The 19,647-nt window shown below is 42.6% G+C and overlaps 1 protein-coding gene across 1 annotated transcript in view; it reads left to right on the forward strand.

Annotated features, from left to right (window-relative positions):
- The window catches only part of LOC121690195 (protein NLRC5-like), a 240,402-nt gene that overhangs the window by 217,891 nt on the left and 2,864 nt on the right, over positions 1–19,647 (forward strand). The gene's annotated exons all lie outside the window — the stretch shown is intronic.

A 19,647-nucleotide genomic window follows, 5' to 3' on the forward strand; every position in this document is an offset into this window, starting at 1 on the left:
TGGACTTGTAGTGTAACTGTATAATTATAGGCTGTTTTTCTTATTGACTCCGACACAGCTGTAGCCTATAATTATTTGTTATTCTTATAATATTTGTCATTTCTTATACATATTTAGTCGGCTCTTCCACTTGACAGAACAACTCTGTATCGGTTAAGGATGTCACGCATGAAACAATGCTGCAGAAACACGAAAATACGACTTTGAGTTTAGTAGGCTATCATTTTCAGTTCCTGTTTATCTATTGCACGATGGGTAATAATTTAAAGGAATCGTGTTGCAGTCTTGTAAATAGTGACCCTGCAAGATCCCTAGTCATTGCAAAATCATAGTCTGTGACTTAAAACTCTACTACTTGTCTTTAGATGTGAGAGGGTCTGAGACTGTAGTCTTTCAAAAATCTTTTCCAAATCTTTGCAAATCTTTCCAAAGTCTGTCAGTGTAAGGAGGTGCTGTGGAGAAATTGCTGGATTGTTTGGCTCTGTCACCAAACCACACCCAGTTTACCTGCTGGGAAACCCTGTAGCTCCGGAGCAGGGGCTCAGACCAGGATAAATTGTTTGCGCGCCCTCAGTTCACTCTTTTGTTCATCTCAACCCAGCACTCCAGTGTGTCCTGCTTTGTGTGCGTCTTTGAGTTAACGTAAGTCATCACTTTAATGACCCTCACTATGACTTTTGTGATGTTTATCAGTTTGTAGAGTAGCTCTGCCATCATGTGTATAGTTAAGGTCTTTGTTTGTTGGTTTGGTGTGTTGGAGTCCCATGTGAGAGATAATTAGGTGATGTTGGTTGACTTGGGATGTCAAGTATTGTTTAGTTGTACCTTATATAGCCATATGATTTCAGTTTATTGTTCAAATGTCAATTGGTTTGTTTGTGAGTTGGGATCTGTACTGATTTACCCCATTTCACTGATTACTCCATTTTCTGTTTGTTTCCTCTTTGATGCAGCACACATACAAGTAAAGAACAAAAGAACAGATGAATTGAAACTCAAATAAAGTTCACTTGTGTTGCACCGAAACCTGCCATCTCCGTGTCATCACTTCATACCATTGAGCCTTCTGACCGAGGCTCTGCCTGCTCGCCACACACTCACTCTACCTCGACCCACATCGCCCCCTACAGTTCCTTCAGCTGGGTTGTGGAGGTTAGCATACTAGAATAGAATACTGTTGGGTTGTGGAGGTTAGCACACTATAACGTTACAGCTACTTGACAGGACTTGTCGTGCAAGGCAAGTATAACTGCATAATTATAGGTTGTTCATCTTATTGACTCCAACACAGAACCCACCCCCACCCCCCTTCACCTACCACCACAAATACAATTCCATTCTGTGGGAAACACTGCCTTCCATTAACAGACGCTTCATCTTATCCATGACAAATGCATAGTCCTGTGGAATAGAGTATTGTTAGAATACTATCGAGTTGTGGAGATTAGCGCACTAGAATACTACTGTTAGAATACTGTTGGGTTGTGGAGGTTAGCACACTAGAATAGGGTATTGTTAGAATACTATTAGGTTGTGGAGGTTAGCACACTATAACGTTACAGCACAGGGTAATCCTAATTTTATGCATCAAATTTATTCCAATTTAACTCAAAAGTTTTGAACAACACAAAGTGAAGGTTTTATCCAGATCAAAACCAAGAATAGATTATGTGATCTAATCCAATTTCAGGATCCTTGTTTCCCTTTGAACAAGCCATTTTCAAGATTTGATCCAATCCGATAGCCGAAATCCGGTAACTGAAATCCGATAACCGAAATCCGATCACGTTTCTTTTGAACAATTGGGCCCAAACAATCAAAGCATATGTAAAACTAAAAAGCTATGCTACCTCATGTTCGTTTTGCTCGGACCCCGTAAATCACCGCTTGCGGTTATATTTGGGGGCCAAGCAGCGAAGCTGCGAAGGCACCCATTGTTTTTCTATCTTTTCTTATTATTATGCAACTTTCTTCCGCCATGGAAGTCAATGGCAGCCCATAGAACCGTCTGGTAAAAAGTTGTGAAATTTGGCACACTGATTAGGGACAGTCCCATGATTAATGTCACCAAGTTTCATGATGGCACCTCAAGCACTCTAGCGCCACCAACAGGCCAAATTTGGACGTGCGTTCACGCAAGTAACTTTTGACCCGTTTGTCCGATTGTCAAAAATGAGGTATCGTTGGAATCCTTGGACCAAGCCGAGTTCAACGCAACCTATGACGTCATTTTCCGCCATGATGGATTTTCCGCCATATTGGATTTTATCGAAAGTGAAACTAAAGTTTCACGCCTCACATAGTTTGTCCGATTTTAACGAAACTTAATACATATGATCTTCAGACCAATCCGCACAAAAGTTATCGATTTTTGTCTTCGGAACTAAAACCGTTCGCCCGTAACAACCAATCGAAATATGCGGCGAAGCCGCCAAACAGGAAGTGAGCTCATATCTCAGCAACCCTTTCATCTATCATAACCAAACTAAGTACATGGACTCAGGACCCAATCAGAGGGATGCTCAAGAAATTTGGTGACCTTTGACCTCTAGGGGGCGCTGTAATTAAGAAACATGGCTTTTGACCTGTAGCAGCAGTTGTGCTTAGAATTAAAACACACTAGTGGTGCCTGGTACTACTGTTGAAGGTCCTTAGGTCAACACAAGCCAACTTGTGATGTCATCGTAATTGATTCGGCCGCCATATTGGATTTAATCAAAAACACGTACAAGTTTTCGCAGGTCACAAATTTCATCTGTTCTTCACCAAAATTGGTAGAGACCATCTTCAGACCATGCCTGATGAGTGCATTGCTTTCTGGAACAATTGACAGAAGCATTGACCTGTACCAGCCAATCGAAATTTGCGGCGAAGCCGCCAAACAGGAAGTGATTTCATATCTCAGCAACGCTTTCATGTATCAAAACCAAATTTAGTACATGTACCTCAGACCCCATCGGGAGGACGCTCAAGAAATGTGGTGACATTTGACCTCTAGGGGGCACCGTAATTGACAAAAATGCATTTTGGCCAGTAGTTGCTGATGCGCATTATTTTGCAATGGAAGTCAATGGCAGCCCATAGAACCGTCTGGTAAAAAGTTATACAATTTTGCACACTAATTGGGGACAGTCCAATAATTCATTTCACCAAGTTTCATGCCGGCACCTCAAGCGCTCTAGCGCCACCAACAGGCCAAAGTTGGACTTGTGTTTACGGACGTAACTTTTGACCTGTTGACCCGAATGGCAAAATGAGGTATCATTGGAATCCTTGGGCCAAGCCGAGTTCAACACACCCTATGACGTCAATTGTTGACCTCTATGTTTAAATCACAGCAAGTGTGATCATATCTCAGTCAATCTTTTATTTTTGATGTGAAACTGATGACAGCGAGTTCCATCCAGTTAATTCTAATGCGTGCGTGCAAGGGTGGGGCGGGGTGGGACGGGCAGGGGCGGTTGCGGCGGTGGGCTGGCTGGGTGAGGGGGCGGCGACACTCAGCCCTGGTTCAGCCACACAAAATCAGTTATGTTTTGATGTGAAACTTGACCTTGTAACTCAGCCAATCTTGGGTTGTTTGACATGGAACTTGTTGTGACTGCTTAATGCTATATGCCTGATGCCACGGCATTGAGTTGCATGGCAAATCTGGACTTCTGGACTGCTGAACTGCCTGCTTGGCCCCCTCATTGCTGCTTGCAGCTATATTTATTATTATTATTACACATCTTTCCGCTGCCATTGAAGTCTATGGCAGCCCATAGAACCGTACAGTAAAAAGTTGTGAAATTTGGCACATTCATTCCATACCTTCCCATATTCCATTTCACAAATTTTCAAGTCTGAACCCCAGGCAGTCTAGCGCCACCAATGTCTCAAAGTTGGCGTTGCATCCATGCACTTAACTTTTCAACCGTATGTCCAATTTTGAACATCCATATACAGTTGGAACCCCTGGACCGACCTGAGTTCACTGACTCCTATTACATTACTTTCCGCCATATTGGACCTCCGCCATATTGGATTTCATCAAAAACTCTTAAAAGTTTTCATAGGTCACAAACTTCATCCAATTTTCACGAAACTTGGCACAGATGATCTTCAGACCATGCCTCATAATTGCATTGCCTTTGACACCCATACTCACAACTGGTCGCCAGTCACGACCAATCAAAATTGGCGGCGAAGCCGCCAAACAGGAAGTGAACTCAGATCTCGGCAAGGCTTTCACATATCAAAACCAAACTCAGTACATGGACTCAGGACCCAATTAGCAGGAGGCTCAATAAATTTCATGACTTTTGACCTACAGGTGGCGCTATAATTAACAAAACTACGTTTTGGCCTCTATGGGGTGATGTGTTTGAAATTAAAACATATTAGTGATCTCTGTTAATACTTTGGGAGGTCCTTAGGCTGACACATATCAACTTTTGACATTAACATAATTGATTGGACCGCCATATTGGATTTCATCAAAAACACTTAAAAGTTTTCACAGGTCACAAACTTCATCCAATTTTCACGAAACTTGACACAGATGATCTTCAGACCATGTCTCATAATTACATTGCCTTTGACACCCATACTCAAAGCTGGTCGCCAGTCACGACCAATCAAAATTGGCGGCGAAGCCGCCAAACAGGAAGTGAACTCAGATCTCGGCAAGGCTTTCACATATCAAAACCAAACTCACTACATGGGCTCAGGACCCAATTAAGAGGAGGCTCAATAAATTTCATGACTTTTGACCTACAGGTGGCGCTATAATTAACAAAACTACGTTTTGGCCTGTATGGGGTGATGTGTTTGAAATTAAAACATATTAGTGATCTCTATCAATACTTTGGGAGGTCCTTAGGCTGTCACATCTCAACTTTTGACATTAACATAATTGATTGGACCGCCATATTGGATTTCATCAAAAACACTTAAAAGTTTTCACAGGTCACAAACTTCATCCAATTTTCACGAAACTTGACACAGATGATCTTCAGACCAACCGTCACAAACACATTGCTTTTTGGACCTTTATTCAAAACAAGTCAGCCATGACGACCAATCGAAATTGGCGGCGAAGCCTCCAAACAGGAAGTGAAATGTTATCTCCGCCAAGCTTTCACGTATCAAAACCAAACTCGGTACATGGGCTCAGGACCCAATTAGGAGAATGCTCAATAAATTTGGTGACTTTTGACCACTATGGGGGCGCTATAATCACAGGAAGTAGGCTCATATCTCAGCAACACTTTCACATATCAAAACCAAACTTGGTATATGGACTTGGAACCCCTCCCTGAGGACACACAATCAATTTGGTGACCTTCGACCACTAGGGGGGCGCTAGAGTTACAGGAAGTTAGCTTCTATCTCAGCAACGCTTTCACATATCAAAACCAAACTTGATTCATAGACTTGGGACCCCATCCTGAGGACACACAAAACATTTAGTGTACTTTGACGACCACTAGGGGCGCTATAATTAGCAATACTTTCTCGCATCAACCTCAAACTTAGTACGTGGACTAGTGGTCACAACCTGAGGACGCACAATAAATTTGGTGACTTTTGACCACTAGGGGTGCTATAATTAGCAAGACTTTCTCGTATCAACACCAAACTTGGGACGTGGACTCATGAACACATCCTGAATAGCTACAATACATTTGGTGTCTTTTGACCACTAGGGAAAACTATGACTTGAATTAGGCTCATATCTTACTAACGCTTTCATGGATTGAAACCAAACTTTGTACATGGACTCAAGACCCAATCCCAATCCAATTCAATCCAATCCAATCAACAATCACATGAAGTAGGCTCATATCTCAACAATCCAAATCCAATCCCAATCCAATCCAATCCAGTCCAATTCAATCCCATACAATCAACAATCACATGAAGTAGGCTCATACCTCAGCAATCCCAATCCAGTCCAATCAAATCTAATCCAGTCCAGTCCAATCCAGTCCAATCCAATCCAATCCAATCCAGTCCAGTACAATCCAATCTAGTCCAGTCCAGTCCAATTCAATCCAATCCAATCAACAATCACTTGAAGTAGGCTCATATCTCAGCAATGCCAATCCAATCCAGTCCATTCCAATCCAATCCAGTCCTGTCCTATTCAGTCCAGTCCAATCCCAATCCAATCCAGTCCAGTCCAATTCAATCCAATCCAGTCCAGTACAATCCAATCCAGTCCAGTCCAGTCCAATTCAATCCAATCCAATCAACAATCACATGAAGTAGGCTCATATCTCAGCAATCCCAATCCAATCCAATCCAGTCCAGTCCATTCCAATCCGATCCAATCCAATCCAATCCAATCCAGTCCAATTCAATCCAATCCAATCAACAATCACTTGAAGTAGGCTCATATCTCAGCAATGCCAATCCAATCCAGTCCATTCCAATCCAATCCAGTCCTGTCCTATTCAGTCCAGTCCAATCCCAATCCAATCCAGTCCAGTCCAATTCAATCCAATCCAGTCCAGTACAATCCAATCCAGTCCAGTCCAGTCCAATTCAATCCAATCCAATCAACAATCACATGAAGTAGGCTCATATCTCAGCAATCCCAATCCAATCCAATCCAGTCCAGTCCATTCCAATCCGATCCAATCCAATCGAATCCAATCCTGTCCAATTCTGTCCAGTCCAATCCCAATCCAATCCAGTCCAATTCAATCCAATCCAATCAACAATCACATGAAGTAGGTTCATATTTCAGCAATCCCAATCCAGTCCAATCAAATCTAATCCAGTCCAGTCCAATCCAGTCCAATCCAATCCAATCCAGTCCAGTCCAGTCCAGTCCAGTACAATCCAGTCCAGTCCAGTCCAATTCAATCCAATCCAATCAACAATCACATGAAGTAGTCTCATATCTCAGCAATCCCAATCCAGTCCAATCAAATCCAATCCAGTCCAGTCCAATCCAATGCAGTCCAATTAAATCCAATCCAATCAACAATCACATGAAGTAGGCTCATATCTCTGCAATCCCAATCCCAATCCAGTCCAGTCCAATCCAATCCAATTCAATCCAATCCAATCAACAATCACATGAAGTAGGCTCATATCTCAGCAATCCAAATCCAATCCAATCCAGTCCATTCCATTCCAATCCAATCCTGTCCAATTCAGTCCAGTCCAATCCCAATCCAATCCAGTCCAATTCAATCCAATCCAATCAACAATCACATCAAGTAGGCTCATATCTCAGCAATCCCAATCCAATCCAATCCAGTCCATTCCATTCCAATCCAATCCAGTCCAGTCCTGTCCAATTCAGTCCAGTCCAATCCCAATCCAATCCAATCCAGTCCAATTCAATCCAATCCAATCAACAATCACATGAAGTAGTCTCATATCTCAGCAATCCCAATCCAGTCCAATCAAATCCAATCCAGTCCAGTCCAATCCAATGCAGTCCAATTAAATCCAATCCAATCAACAATCACATGAAGTAGGCTCATATCTCTGCAATCCCAATCCCAATCCAGTCCAGTCCAATCCAATCCAATTCAATCCAATCCAATCAACAATCACATGAAGTAGGCTCATATCTCAGCAATCCAAATCCAATCCAATCCAGTCCATTCCATTCCAATCCAATCCTGTCCAATTCAGTCCAGTCCAATCCCAATCCAATCCAGTCCAATTCAATCCAATCCAATCAACAATCACATGAAGTAGTCTCATATCTCAGCAATCCCAATCCAGTCCAGTCCAATCCAATGCAGTCCAATTAAATCCAATCCAATCAACAATCACATGAAGTAGGCTCATATCTCTGCAATCCCAATCCCAATCCAGTCCAGTCCAATCCAGTCCAATTCAATCCAATCCAACCAACAATCACATCAAGTAGGCTCATATCTCAGCAATCCCAATCCAATCCAATCCAGTCCATTCCAATCCAATCCAGTCCAGTCCTGTCCAATTCAGTCCAGTCCAATCCCAATCCAATCCAATCCAGTCCAATTCAATCCAATCCAATCAACAATCACATCAAGTAGGCTCATATCTCAGCAATCCCATTCCAGTCCAATCAAATCCAATCCAGTCCAATCCAATCCAGTCCAATTAAATCCAATCCAATCCAATCAACAATCACATGAAGTAGGCTCATATCTCTGCAATCCCAATCCCAATCCAGTCCAATCCAATCCAATCCAATCCAGTCCAGTCCAGTCCAATCCAATCCAATCCAGTCCAGTCCAGTCCAGTCCAGCCTTGTCTAGTCTAGCTTAGTCTAGTCCAGTCCAATCCCAACTTCTGCTTATTTGCTTGGCCCCCACATTGCTGCTTGCAGCTATATTTGGGGGCCAAGCAGCGAAGCTGCGCGGCAACCCCTAGTGATTCTACCTTTTCTTATTGGGGGCCAAGCAGCGAAGCTGCGCGGCAACCCCTAGTGATTCTACCTTTTCTTATTATTATTATTATTACACATCTTTCCGCTGCCATTGAAGTCTATGGCAGCCCATAGAACCGTACAGTAAAAAGTTGTGAAATTTGGCACATTCATTCCATACCTTCCCATATTCCATTTCACAAATTTTCAAGTCTGAACCCCAGGCAGTCTAGCGCCACCAATGTCTCAAAGTTGGCGTTGCATCCATGCACTTAACTTTTCAACCGTATGTCCAATTTTGAAGATCCATATACAGTTGGAACCCCTGGACCGACCTGAGTTCACTGACTCCTATTACATTACTTTCCGCCATATTGGACCTCCGCCATATTGGATTTCATCAAAAACTCTTAAAAGTTTTCATAGGTCACAAACTTCATCCAATTTTCACGAAACTTGGCACAGATGATCTTCAGACCATGCCTCATAATTGCATTGCCTTTGACACCCATACTCACAACTGGTCGCCAGTCACGACCAATCAAAATTGGCGGCGAAGCCGCCAAACAGGAAGTGAACTCAGATCTCGGCAAGGCTTTCACATATCAAAACCAAACTCAGTACATGGACTCAGGACCCAATTAGCAGGAGGCTCAATAAATTTCATGACTTTTGACCTACAGGTGGCGCTATAATTAACAAAACTACGTTTTGGCCTCTATGGGGTGATGTGTTTGAAATTAAAACATATTAGTGATCTCTGTTAATACTTTGGGAGGTCCTTAGGCTGACACATATCAACTTTTGACATTAACATAATTGATTGGACCGCCATATTGGATTTCATCAAAAACACTTAAAAGTTTTCACAGGTCACAAACTTCATCCAATTTTCACGAAACTTGACACAGATGATCTTCAGACCATGTCTCATAATTACATTGCCTTTGACACCCATACTCAAAGCTGGTCGCCAGTCACGACCAATCAAAATTGGCGGCGAAGCCGCCAAACAGGAAGTGAACTCAGATCTCGGCAAGGCTTTCACATATCAAAACCAAACTCACTACATGGGCTCAGGACCCAATTAAGAGGAGGCTCAATAAATTTCATGACTTTTGACCTACAGGTGGCGCTATAATGAACAAAACTACGTTTTGGCCTGTATGGGGTGATGTGTTTGAAATTAAAACATATTAGTGATCTCTATCAATACTTTGGGAGGTCCTTAGGCTGTCACATCTCAACTTTTGACATTAACATAATTGATTGGACCGCCATATTGGATTTCATCAAAAACACTTAAAAGTTTTCACAGGTCACAAACTTCATCCAATTTTCACGAAACTTGACACAGATGATCTTCAGACCAACCGTCACAAACACATTGCTTTTTGGACCTTTATTCAAAACAAGTCAGCCATGACGACCAATCGAAATTGGCGGCGAAGCCTCCAAACAGGAAGTGAAATGTTATCTCCGCCAAGCTTTCACGTATCAAAACCAAACTCGGTACATGGGCTCAGGACCCAATTAGGAGAAGGCTCAATAAATTTGGTGACTTTTGACCACTATGGGGGCGCTATAATCACAGGAAGTAGGCTCATATCTCAGCAACACTTTCACATATCAAAACCAAACTTGGTATATGGACTTGGAACCCCTCCCTGAGGACACACAATCAATTTGGTGACCTTCGACCACTAGGGGGGCGCTAGAGTTACAGGAAGTTAGCTTCTATCTCAGCAACGCTTTCACATATCAAAACCAAACTTGATTCATAGACTTGGGACCCCATCCTGAGGACACACAAAACATTTAGTGTACTTTGACGACCACTAGGGGCGCTATAATTAGCAATACTTTCTCGCATCAACCTCAAACTTAGTACGTGGACTAGTGGTCACAACCTGAGGACGCACAATAAATTTGGTGACTTTTGACCACTAGGGGTGCTATAATTAGCAAGACTTTCTCGTATCAACACCAAACTTGGGACGTGGACTCATGAACACATCCTGAATAGCTACAATACATTTGGTGTCTTTTGACCACTAGGGAAAACTATGACTTGAATTAGGCTCATATCTTACTAACGCTTTCATGGATTGAAACCAAACTTTGTACATGGACTCAAGACCCAATCCCAATCCAATTCAATCCAATCCAATCAACAATCACATGAAGTAGGCTCATATCTCAACAATCCAAATCCAATCCCAATCCAATCCAATCCAGTCCAATTCAATCCAATCCAATCAACAATCACATCAAGTAGGCTCATATCTCAGCAATCCCAATCCAATCCAATCCAGTCCATTCCAATCCAATCCAATCCAGTCCAGTCCTGTCCAATTCAGTCCAGTCCAATCCCAATCCAATCCAATCCAGTCCAATTCAATCCAATCCAATCAACAATCACATGAAGTAGTCTCATATCTCAGCAATCCCAATCCAGTCCAATCAAATCCAATCCAGTCCAGTCCAATCCAATGCAGTCCAATTAAATCCAATCCAATCAACAATCACATGAAGTAGGCTCATATCTCTGCAATCCCAATCCCAATCCAGTCCAGTCCAATCCAATCCAATTCAATCCAATCCAATCCAATCAACAATCACATGAAGTAGGCTCATATCTCAGCAATCCAAATCCAATCCAATCCAGTCCATTCCATTCCAATCCAATCCTGTCCAATTCAGTCCAGTCCAATCCCAATCCAATCCAGTCCAATTCAATCCAATCCAATCAACAATCACATCAAGTAGGCTCATATCTCAGCAATCCCAATCCAATCCAATCCAGTCCATTCCAATCCAATCCAGTCCAGTCCTGTCCAATTCAGTCCAGTCCAATCCCAATCCAATCCAATCCAGTCCAATTCAATCCAATCCAATCAACAATCACATCAAGTAGGCTCATATCTCAGCAATCCCAATCCAGTCCAATCAAATCCAATCCAGTCCAGTCCAATCCAATGCAGTCCAATTAAATCCAATCCAATCAACAATCACATGAAGTAGGCTCATATCTCTGCAATCCCAATCCCAATCCAGTCCAGTCCAATCCAATCCAATTCAATCCAATCCAATCAACAATCACATGAAGTAGGCTCATATCTCAGCAATCCAAATCCAATCCAATCCAGTCCATTCCATTCCAATCCAATCCTGTCCAATTCAGTCCAGTCCAATCCCAATCCAATCCAGTCCAATTCAATCCAATCCAATCAACAATCACATCAAGTAGGCTCATATCTCAGCAATCCCAATCCAATCCAATCCAGTCCATTCCAATCCAATCCAATCCAGTCCAGTCCTGTCCAATTCAGTCCAGTCCAATCCCAATCCAATCCAATCCAGTCCAATTCAATCCAATCCAATCAACAATCACATGAAGTAGTCTCATATCTCAGCAATCCCAATCCAGTCCAATCAAATCCAATCCAGTCCAGTCCAATCCAATGCAGTCCAATTAAATCCAATCCAATCAACAATCACATGAAGTAGGCTCATATCTCTGCAATCCCAATCCCAATCCAGTCCAGTCCAATCCAATCCAATTCAATCCAATCCAATCCAATCAACAATCACATGAAGTAGGCTCATATCTCAGCAATCCAAATCCAATCCAATCCAGTCCATTCCATTCCAATCCAATCCTGTCCAATTCAGTCCAGTCCAATCCCAATCCAATCCAGTCCAATTCAATCCAATCCAATCAACAATCACATCAAGTAGGCTCATATCTCAGCAATCCCAATCCAATCCAATCCAGTCCATTCCAATCCAATCCAGTCCAGTCCTGTCCAATTCAGTCCAGTCCAATCCCAATCCAATCCAATCCAGTCCAATTCAATCCAATCCAATCAACAATCACATCAAGTAGGCTCATATCTCAGCAATCCCAATCCAGTCCAATCAAATCCAATCCAGTCCAGTCCAATCCAATGCAGTCCAATTAAATCCAATCCAATCAACAATCACATGAAGTAGGCTCATATCTCTGCAATCCCAATCCCAATCCAGTCCAGTCCAATCCAATCCAATTCAATCCAATCCAATCAACAATCACATGAAGTAGGCTCATATCTCAGCAATCCAAATCCAATCCAATCCAGTCCATTCCATTCCAATCCAATCCTGTCCAATTCAGTCCAGTCCAATCCCAATCCAATCCAGTCCAATTCAATCCAATCCAATCAACAATCACATCAAGTAGGCTCATATCTCAGCAATCCCAATCCAATCCAATCCAGTCCATTCCAATCCAATCCAGTCCAGTCCTGTCCAATTCAGTCCAGTCCAATCCCAATCCAATCCAATCCAGTCCAATTCAATCCAATCCAATCAACAATCACATCAAGTAGGCTCATATCTCAGCAATCCCAATCCAGTCCAATCAAATCCAATCCAGTCCAATCCAATCCAGTCCAATTAAATCCAATCCAATCCAATCAACAATCACATGAAGTAGGCTCATATCTCTGCAATCCCAATCCCAATCCAGTCCAATCCAATCCAATCCAATCCAGTCCAGTCCAGTCCAATCCAATCCAATCCAGTCCAGTCCAGTCCAGTCCAACCTTGTCTAGTCTAGCTTAGTCTAGTCCAGTCCAATCCCAACTTCTGCTTATTTGCTTGGCCCCCACATTGCTGCTTGCAGCTATATTTATTATTATTATTCCGCCATTGAAGTCAATGGCAGCCCATAGAACCGTCTGGCGAAAAGTTCTGAAATTTGGCACACTGATTGGAGACAGTCCAATGATTCATGTCAACAAGTTTCATGTCAGCACCTTGAGCACTCTAGCGCCACCAACAGGCCAAAGTTGGACGTGCGTTCACGCACGTAACTTTTGACCCGTATGGCCGATTGTCAAAAATTAGGTATCGTTGGAATCCTTGGACCAAGCCGAGTTCAACGCACCCTATGACGTCATTTTCCGCCATGATGGATTTTCCGCCATATTGGATTTTAGTGAAAGTGAAACTAAAACTTCACAGGTCACAAATTTTGTCCGATCGTCACCAAACTTGACACACATGATCTTCGGCCCAAGCCTCACAAAAGATACTCCTTTTCGTCTTCGGAACTCAAACCGTTCGCCCGTAACAGCCAATCGAAATATGCGGCGAAGCCGCCAAACAGGAAGTGAGCTCATATCTCAGCAACCCATTGATCTATCATAACCAAACTTATTCCATGGACTCAGGACCCAATTTGGGGGACGCTCAAGAAATTTGGTGACCTTTGACCTCTAGGGGGCGCTGTAATTAAGAAACATGCCTTTTGGCCTGTAGCAGCAGTTGTGCTTAGAATTAAAACGCACTAGTGGTGTCTGGTAATACTGTTGGAGGTCCTTAGGCCAACCCAAGCCAACTTGTGATGTCATCGTAATTGATTCGGCCGCCATATTGGATTTAATCAAAAACACGTACGAATTTTCGCAGGTCACAAATTTCAGTGGATCCTCAACAAAATTGGCAGAGATCATCTTCAGACCATGCCTTATCAGTGCATTGCTTTCTGGAACAATTGACAGAAGCATTCGGCTGTAACAGCCAATCGAAATTTGCGGCGAAGCCGCCAAACAGGAAGTGAGCTCATATCTCAGCAACCCTTGCATGTATCAAAGCCAAACTGGGTGCATAGACTCAGGACCCAATCAGGGGGACACTCAATAAATCTGGTGACCTTTGACCTCTAGGGGGCGCTGTAATTAAGAAACATGCCTTTTGGCCTGTAGCTGCTGTTGTGTTTGGAATTAAAATGCACTAGTGGTGTCTGGTAATACTGTTGGAGGTCCTTAGGCCGACCCAAGCGAATTTGTGATGTCATTGTAATTGATTCGGCCGCCATATTGGATTTAATCAAAAACACGTACAAGTTTTCACAGGTCACAAATTTCAGCGGATTCTCACCAAAATTGGCAGAGACCATCTTCAGACCATAATCTATCAATATATTGCTTTTTGGAACAATTGGCAAAAGCATTCGCTTGTAACAGTCAATCAAAATTGGTGGCGAAGCCGCCAAACAGGAAGTGAGCTCATATCTCAACAACCCTGCCATGTATCATAACCAAACTTACTATATGGATTCATGACCCCATTAGGAGGACGCTCAAAACATTTGGTGACCTTTGACCTGTAGGAGGTGCTGCAATTAGCAATATTGCATTTTGATGTGTAGTTGCTGATGTGTTTTATCAATCTTTTATTTTTTGATGTGAAACTGATGACATCATGTTCCATCCAGTTAATTCTAATGCGTGCGTGCAAGGGCATGGCAGGACGGGGTGGGACGGGCTGGGGTGATTAGGTGGGGGGGGGCTGGATGGCGGAGGCGTGGCAATACTCAGCCCTGTTTCAGCCCTGTTGATCGCGGGTGTCTGCTGAGTTCTATCTTGTCGCCGTAGCTACTCCGGCCTATTCTGCTTGGCCCCCTCATTGCTGCTTGCAGCTATATTTATATTTGTATTTTGTATTTGGATATTTATAAATGTATGTATATGTATCCTTTTATATATATTTAAATCATTTTGAGACAATCCTCACTCCATATGTTACAGGCAAAAAAAATCAGTCTTCATGTGGGGGGGATATTGACGGCATTCTAGAATATATATTCCCCGGTGCCTTGGACTAGAGCAGCGGTCCCCAACCACCGGGCTGCGGCCCGGACATTCCTAACCGCGCCGTAGCCTATGACATGAGTTTTAAAAACAATGCATGCAAACTAAACTAAATTTAATTCGCAATAATGTCACGTTTTTACATGGCATAGGCCTATATGCAGTTGTTTGCATTTTGCAAGGTCTATTTTCTTACGTCTGTCTGTCCCGCCTTCAACACTTTTACATATTGCCTTCAGCGCTGCGCAGCCTCAGGTCAGCTCACTTCACTTGATCAGTTCTTGGTGAACGGTAGTGTCACACAAAGTTAGCTAAACTGCTAGAATGAGCAACAAAAAACAAGCGTCTTTAGCAGGTTACTGGCCAGAGTGTTTGAGTTGCGAGAGCCACTGCAGAGATTTCTTACAGAAAAAAAGTCACCGTTAGCTGCACATTTTAGTGATGAGGACTGGGTGTCAAAACTCGCTTACCTGTGTGACATATTCGGGTTGCTTAATGACCTCAACCTGTCACTCCAGGGGAGAATGACGACTGTCTTTAAACTGGCAGATAAAGTCGCTGCATTTAAAGCCAAGCTTGATTTGTGGGGACGACGAGTGGACCGAGGTGTATTTGATATGTTCCAAACAGTAGTGGGGGTTTTGGGAGAGACTGAGGCAGGGCCCTTTCTCTCGCAGCTGGTGCGCGATCACCTTGTTGCGCTTTCAAATGAGTTTAAGCGTTACTTCCCATCCTCCAAAGATCCTCGGCAAACCAATGAGTGGGTCCGCAACCCATTTGTCAATATCCCGAATAGTCCTAACTTGTCAGCGCAGGAGGAAGAGCAGTTGATTGAAATTGCAAATGACGGTGGTCTTAAGAGTGTGTATAAGGAAACCTCTCTGGCGGGTTTTTGGATCAAAACCAAAGCAGAATATCCCGAGATAGCCGTAAAAGCGCTGAAAACGTTTCCCACCACGTATCTATGTGAGGCCGGGTTTTCGGCAATGACTGCAACTAAGACCAAATTGCGCAATCGACTGGACATTTCAAACACACTGAGGGTGTCACTGTCTTCCATCACCCCCAGATGGAAGCTTCTTGTTGCAGGGAAACAAGCAGAGCTCCCACTGATTATATTCGTAATGCACATTTAGTTCCCATGTTTTGTTCCCATATTTTGTTAAGCATGTTCACACTTATAGTTGTAGCTTCAAGTTGTTCAATATTCACAGTTCATATTGTTTTTCACTTCTTCAAGTTCACGTTTTTCACAAGAGATTGTTACCTTCACTGTCCATGGTACATAAAAGGTTGGGGGACCCCTGGACTAGAGGACATTGCATGTGATTTAGACACAATTTTGAGAGAGACGACACAATGTAGACTGATTTTTTTTTCTCAGTGAAATTGCTATTTTGTGTTTTGACTTTGACTTTGACTTGTGAGCCTATTACGTCAGACACACTTTCACATCCTTTACAGCATCAGGACACAATATCCTTCCAACTCTAGCCTCGCTCGCCACTTGTTGCCTTCATATTTTTCCTTTCAAATTTGTGATATCACTCAAGTCTTGCTTTAGTTAATTAGCAAGTTACTACCAGAAGCTAAAAATCTGACTCTCTCATTAGCTCAAAAATGCCGTCATGTAGGCTACTTTCTTAATATTCAACGTACTGTAATCGGAAGCAGCTGCATTTTGAAAGAGACCTGCTGCGTTTGATAAGCAGCGTCATGAACGGACTCAAATATGGTATGTTTTGTTTAACTTCAAATAGCCTAGGCTTTGTCTGTCTACTTTTGAAATTACATGCGGGGCTGGTGCCCTGGCAAATGTGTGTGTGGTCCTTTCTGAAATTATTACAGAAGCCATTGGCGCCTGCATTATTACAGTCTGTAGCCATTGGCGCCTGCAGGTGTATGTCTACTCAGGTCGTTACTCAAAAAAGTAATCTATTGGGGCCTACTCATTACTCGCTACTGTAAAAAAAATCTAATCTATTATAGCATTACTTTACACTCTATGGGGATTAATGCCTTACATTAAGCTACTTTTGCGTTACTGCGTTGAAATGTTTCTATGGACATTGTTATCGGTATCGTCCCCTTTTATTTATTATTTAATTGCGCTGTAGGCCTATCAGGTATTTTTTACATAGCTAATCAATGCTTTGTCTTAGGCTACTGAAAGCTGCCTTCAAAAGTTAAGGAACACGGCTCTTCCTAGTGCTTTTAAAAATTGTGCGAATTCGAATTGCTTTATGGAAGTGCTGCTGCCTAGCTCGCGCACCCTCCTTCACAATGTTGAATGGTGACACGCACACAACTTCCAAAACATTGAACTGCTTTGAGTGCAGTGCACTTGCAAGTTGAAGGAGGGGGTTCGTTATCTGGCCCCTGCACTTTGAAACTCGTTCCGGCGCCCTCTAAATTAACACCCGCCAAATGCGAGTTAAAATTAATTTTGGCTGGTGTCAATAAAAACTTAATAGCCTGGGGCTCGTTTCTAGAAAACTTAACAACGACGTTGCTCGACCACCGTGGTACAACGCAACTTGCGACCAAACAACGACATTGTTACACCTGTTTCCAGAAAGCATCGTAGCCTACCTGTGTCGCAATTAGCTACCTCTGGCGTTTGAACGTCGTAGCTCCAACAACGTTGTTGATGATGCATATCATCCATACATTCATACATACATGGGCTACCTACTGTAGCGTTCATGGGCTTCGGAAAAACCTTTTTCCCAGTGAAAACATCATCATTCCGCATCTTTCACGTCACATAATGTGTAAGTCAGAGGTCGGAAACTGGGGCTAGATTTTGCTAACAGAGTTGCCCAGTTAGGGGCTCGTCATCGCTTTTGTCATCACGTTGTAGTTCGTTTGTAGGCCTAGTCTGGGAATTTGCCGTTTTTGTCACTTGAAATCTTTCTTTCACAAGCGTCTTACACTATATTTTAAGCTAATACAGTTGTTTATTTAGGATTAGTGAGTGTATGTTTTAACCTTTGTTGTGGCATCCGTGTTTGTCGCACATTCCGACGGCAAAGCACATGAACACCTGCTGTGGGAAAAACAAAGTAGCGCTCTGCGCTCTCGACCGGAGTTCCCATCCGACCTCTCCTTTTCACTTGAGTGATGGCTGCCACACACAGTTGCGTTCAGTCAACGCATGCCAGTGGGTGTTCCCGACGGTAGCTATGCAAATGACTTAAGATATAACTTTAATTTGATTGGCTGGTGCCGTCCGTCGGTGCAGCAAAACTTGAACCTTTCAATGTGAGCGACGGGAGCAACGCAACGCAACGGACCCACAATTCAGTTCGGCAACGGATGACGTAAGCCCATGTAAAGTGAACGGGATGCATCTCCAGCACTGCAACGCACGCAACTGTGTGTGGGACGGCGCTGATCCACTAGCACGACACGGCATACGCATGGTGTCGCGCTGCCTCCCCTCGTTCAGTCGTGGGTGGGCGTTTCGTTTAAAATGTCAGTTTGCAGCTCATAGTCAGTTCGTTATAACTTGTCTTAAGTGTTTCTCACAAATGGACCACCAATATAGGCATGTACTTAACAGTATACGACACATTAATAGCCAATACAAACTATGCAAGCCATTTCGAAATCTTGTTATATTTAAACTACTCAATGCAATCTCAAATCCCCACCAGAAACACCAACTGTCCATGTATTTCTCTGTGTAAAAAGATTAAACTAAATGCAGCGGTGGTTGGGACAGACTTCTGGGGGCGAGAAGAGGAAACGAGCCAAAGCCATCTGGCATGCTGACAATTTGCGCCCACAGGCCTGACTTGCGCAAACATGGAACAAAAGGAACTGAGGGTGGCTCAGATTCTGATGGCACCTCTGAAGAAAAAGAAGATGGATAGATGATAGATGGATAGATAGAAAGATAGATAGATCCCAAACTTGAAATGTTTGCACTTTCTGTGTATATTATTGTACTTATATGTGTTTTTCATGCCAACAATGTTAATAAAATGATCAAATGCATTCAGTGGCACTCATAATTTCTCTTATTTTCACTGGAATAAAATTGGCTAGTGGAAATTCAGACTGGCTTGTAACTTTAGAAAGTTGCTTTAGAAAGTTACCAGTCACATTGGCTGGTGATCAAAAAAGTTAATTTAGAACCCTGCGTATAACGTTATTCAAATGGAGAACACATGTTCCCTTGCGTCTCACACTTTATGTAATGCTTGTGTTTGCAAAATTCCTGACAGTTCATTTCCTGTTGGTTAATGGTTAGCAGTTGATGTAGAAGCACAATAACTAATTTGACTTCAGCGGTCCCTTCAGGGTGGAACAATAATAACTGGTGTTCTATACATTATCCCTTATGTAAAATACTTGAAATGATTATTTCAGTAAGTTACTGTAAATATGGGGATTTTGTGTTATAACCTCCTGAGAACCAAGAAAAAAAAGTGTCCAACAATTTTTACAATTTTAATTTTATTTTAATTTATTTTATTTTTATTTTAAATTTTATAGCATGTCCCCTGTGGTGGACAAAAGGACTGTTTTAGTATGAAAAGGTAGCCATGAAAATAGACAAAAATGTACAAATTATGCTTTTAGTGGTATTAAATTAAGGGTAAACTTAACCAAATATAAGGTAAAATGTTATTTATCCTT

The sequence above is a fragment of the Alosa sapidissima genome, chromosome 18 (genome assembly GCF_018492685.1).
Source record: "Alosa sapidissima isolate fAloSap1 chromosome 18, fAloSap1.pri, whole genome shotgun sequence".
Taxonomy (NCBI): Eukaryota; Metazoa; Chordata; class Actinopteri; order Clupeiformes; family Clupeidae; genus Alosa; species Alosa sapidissima.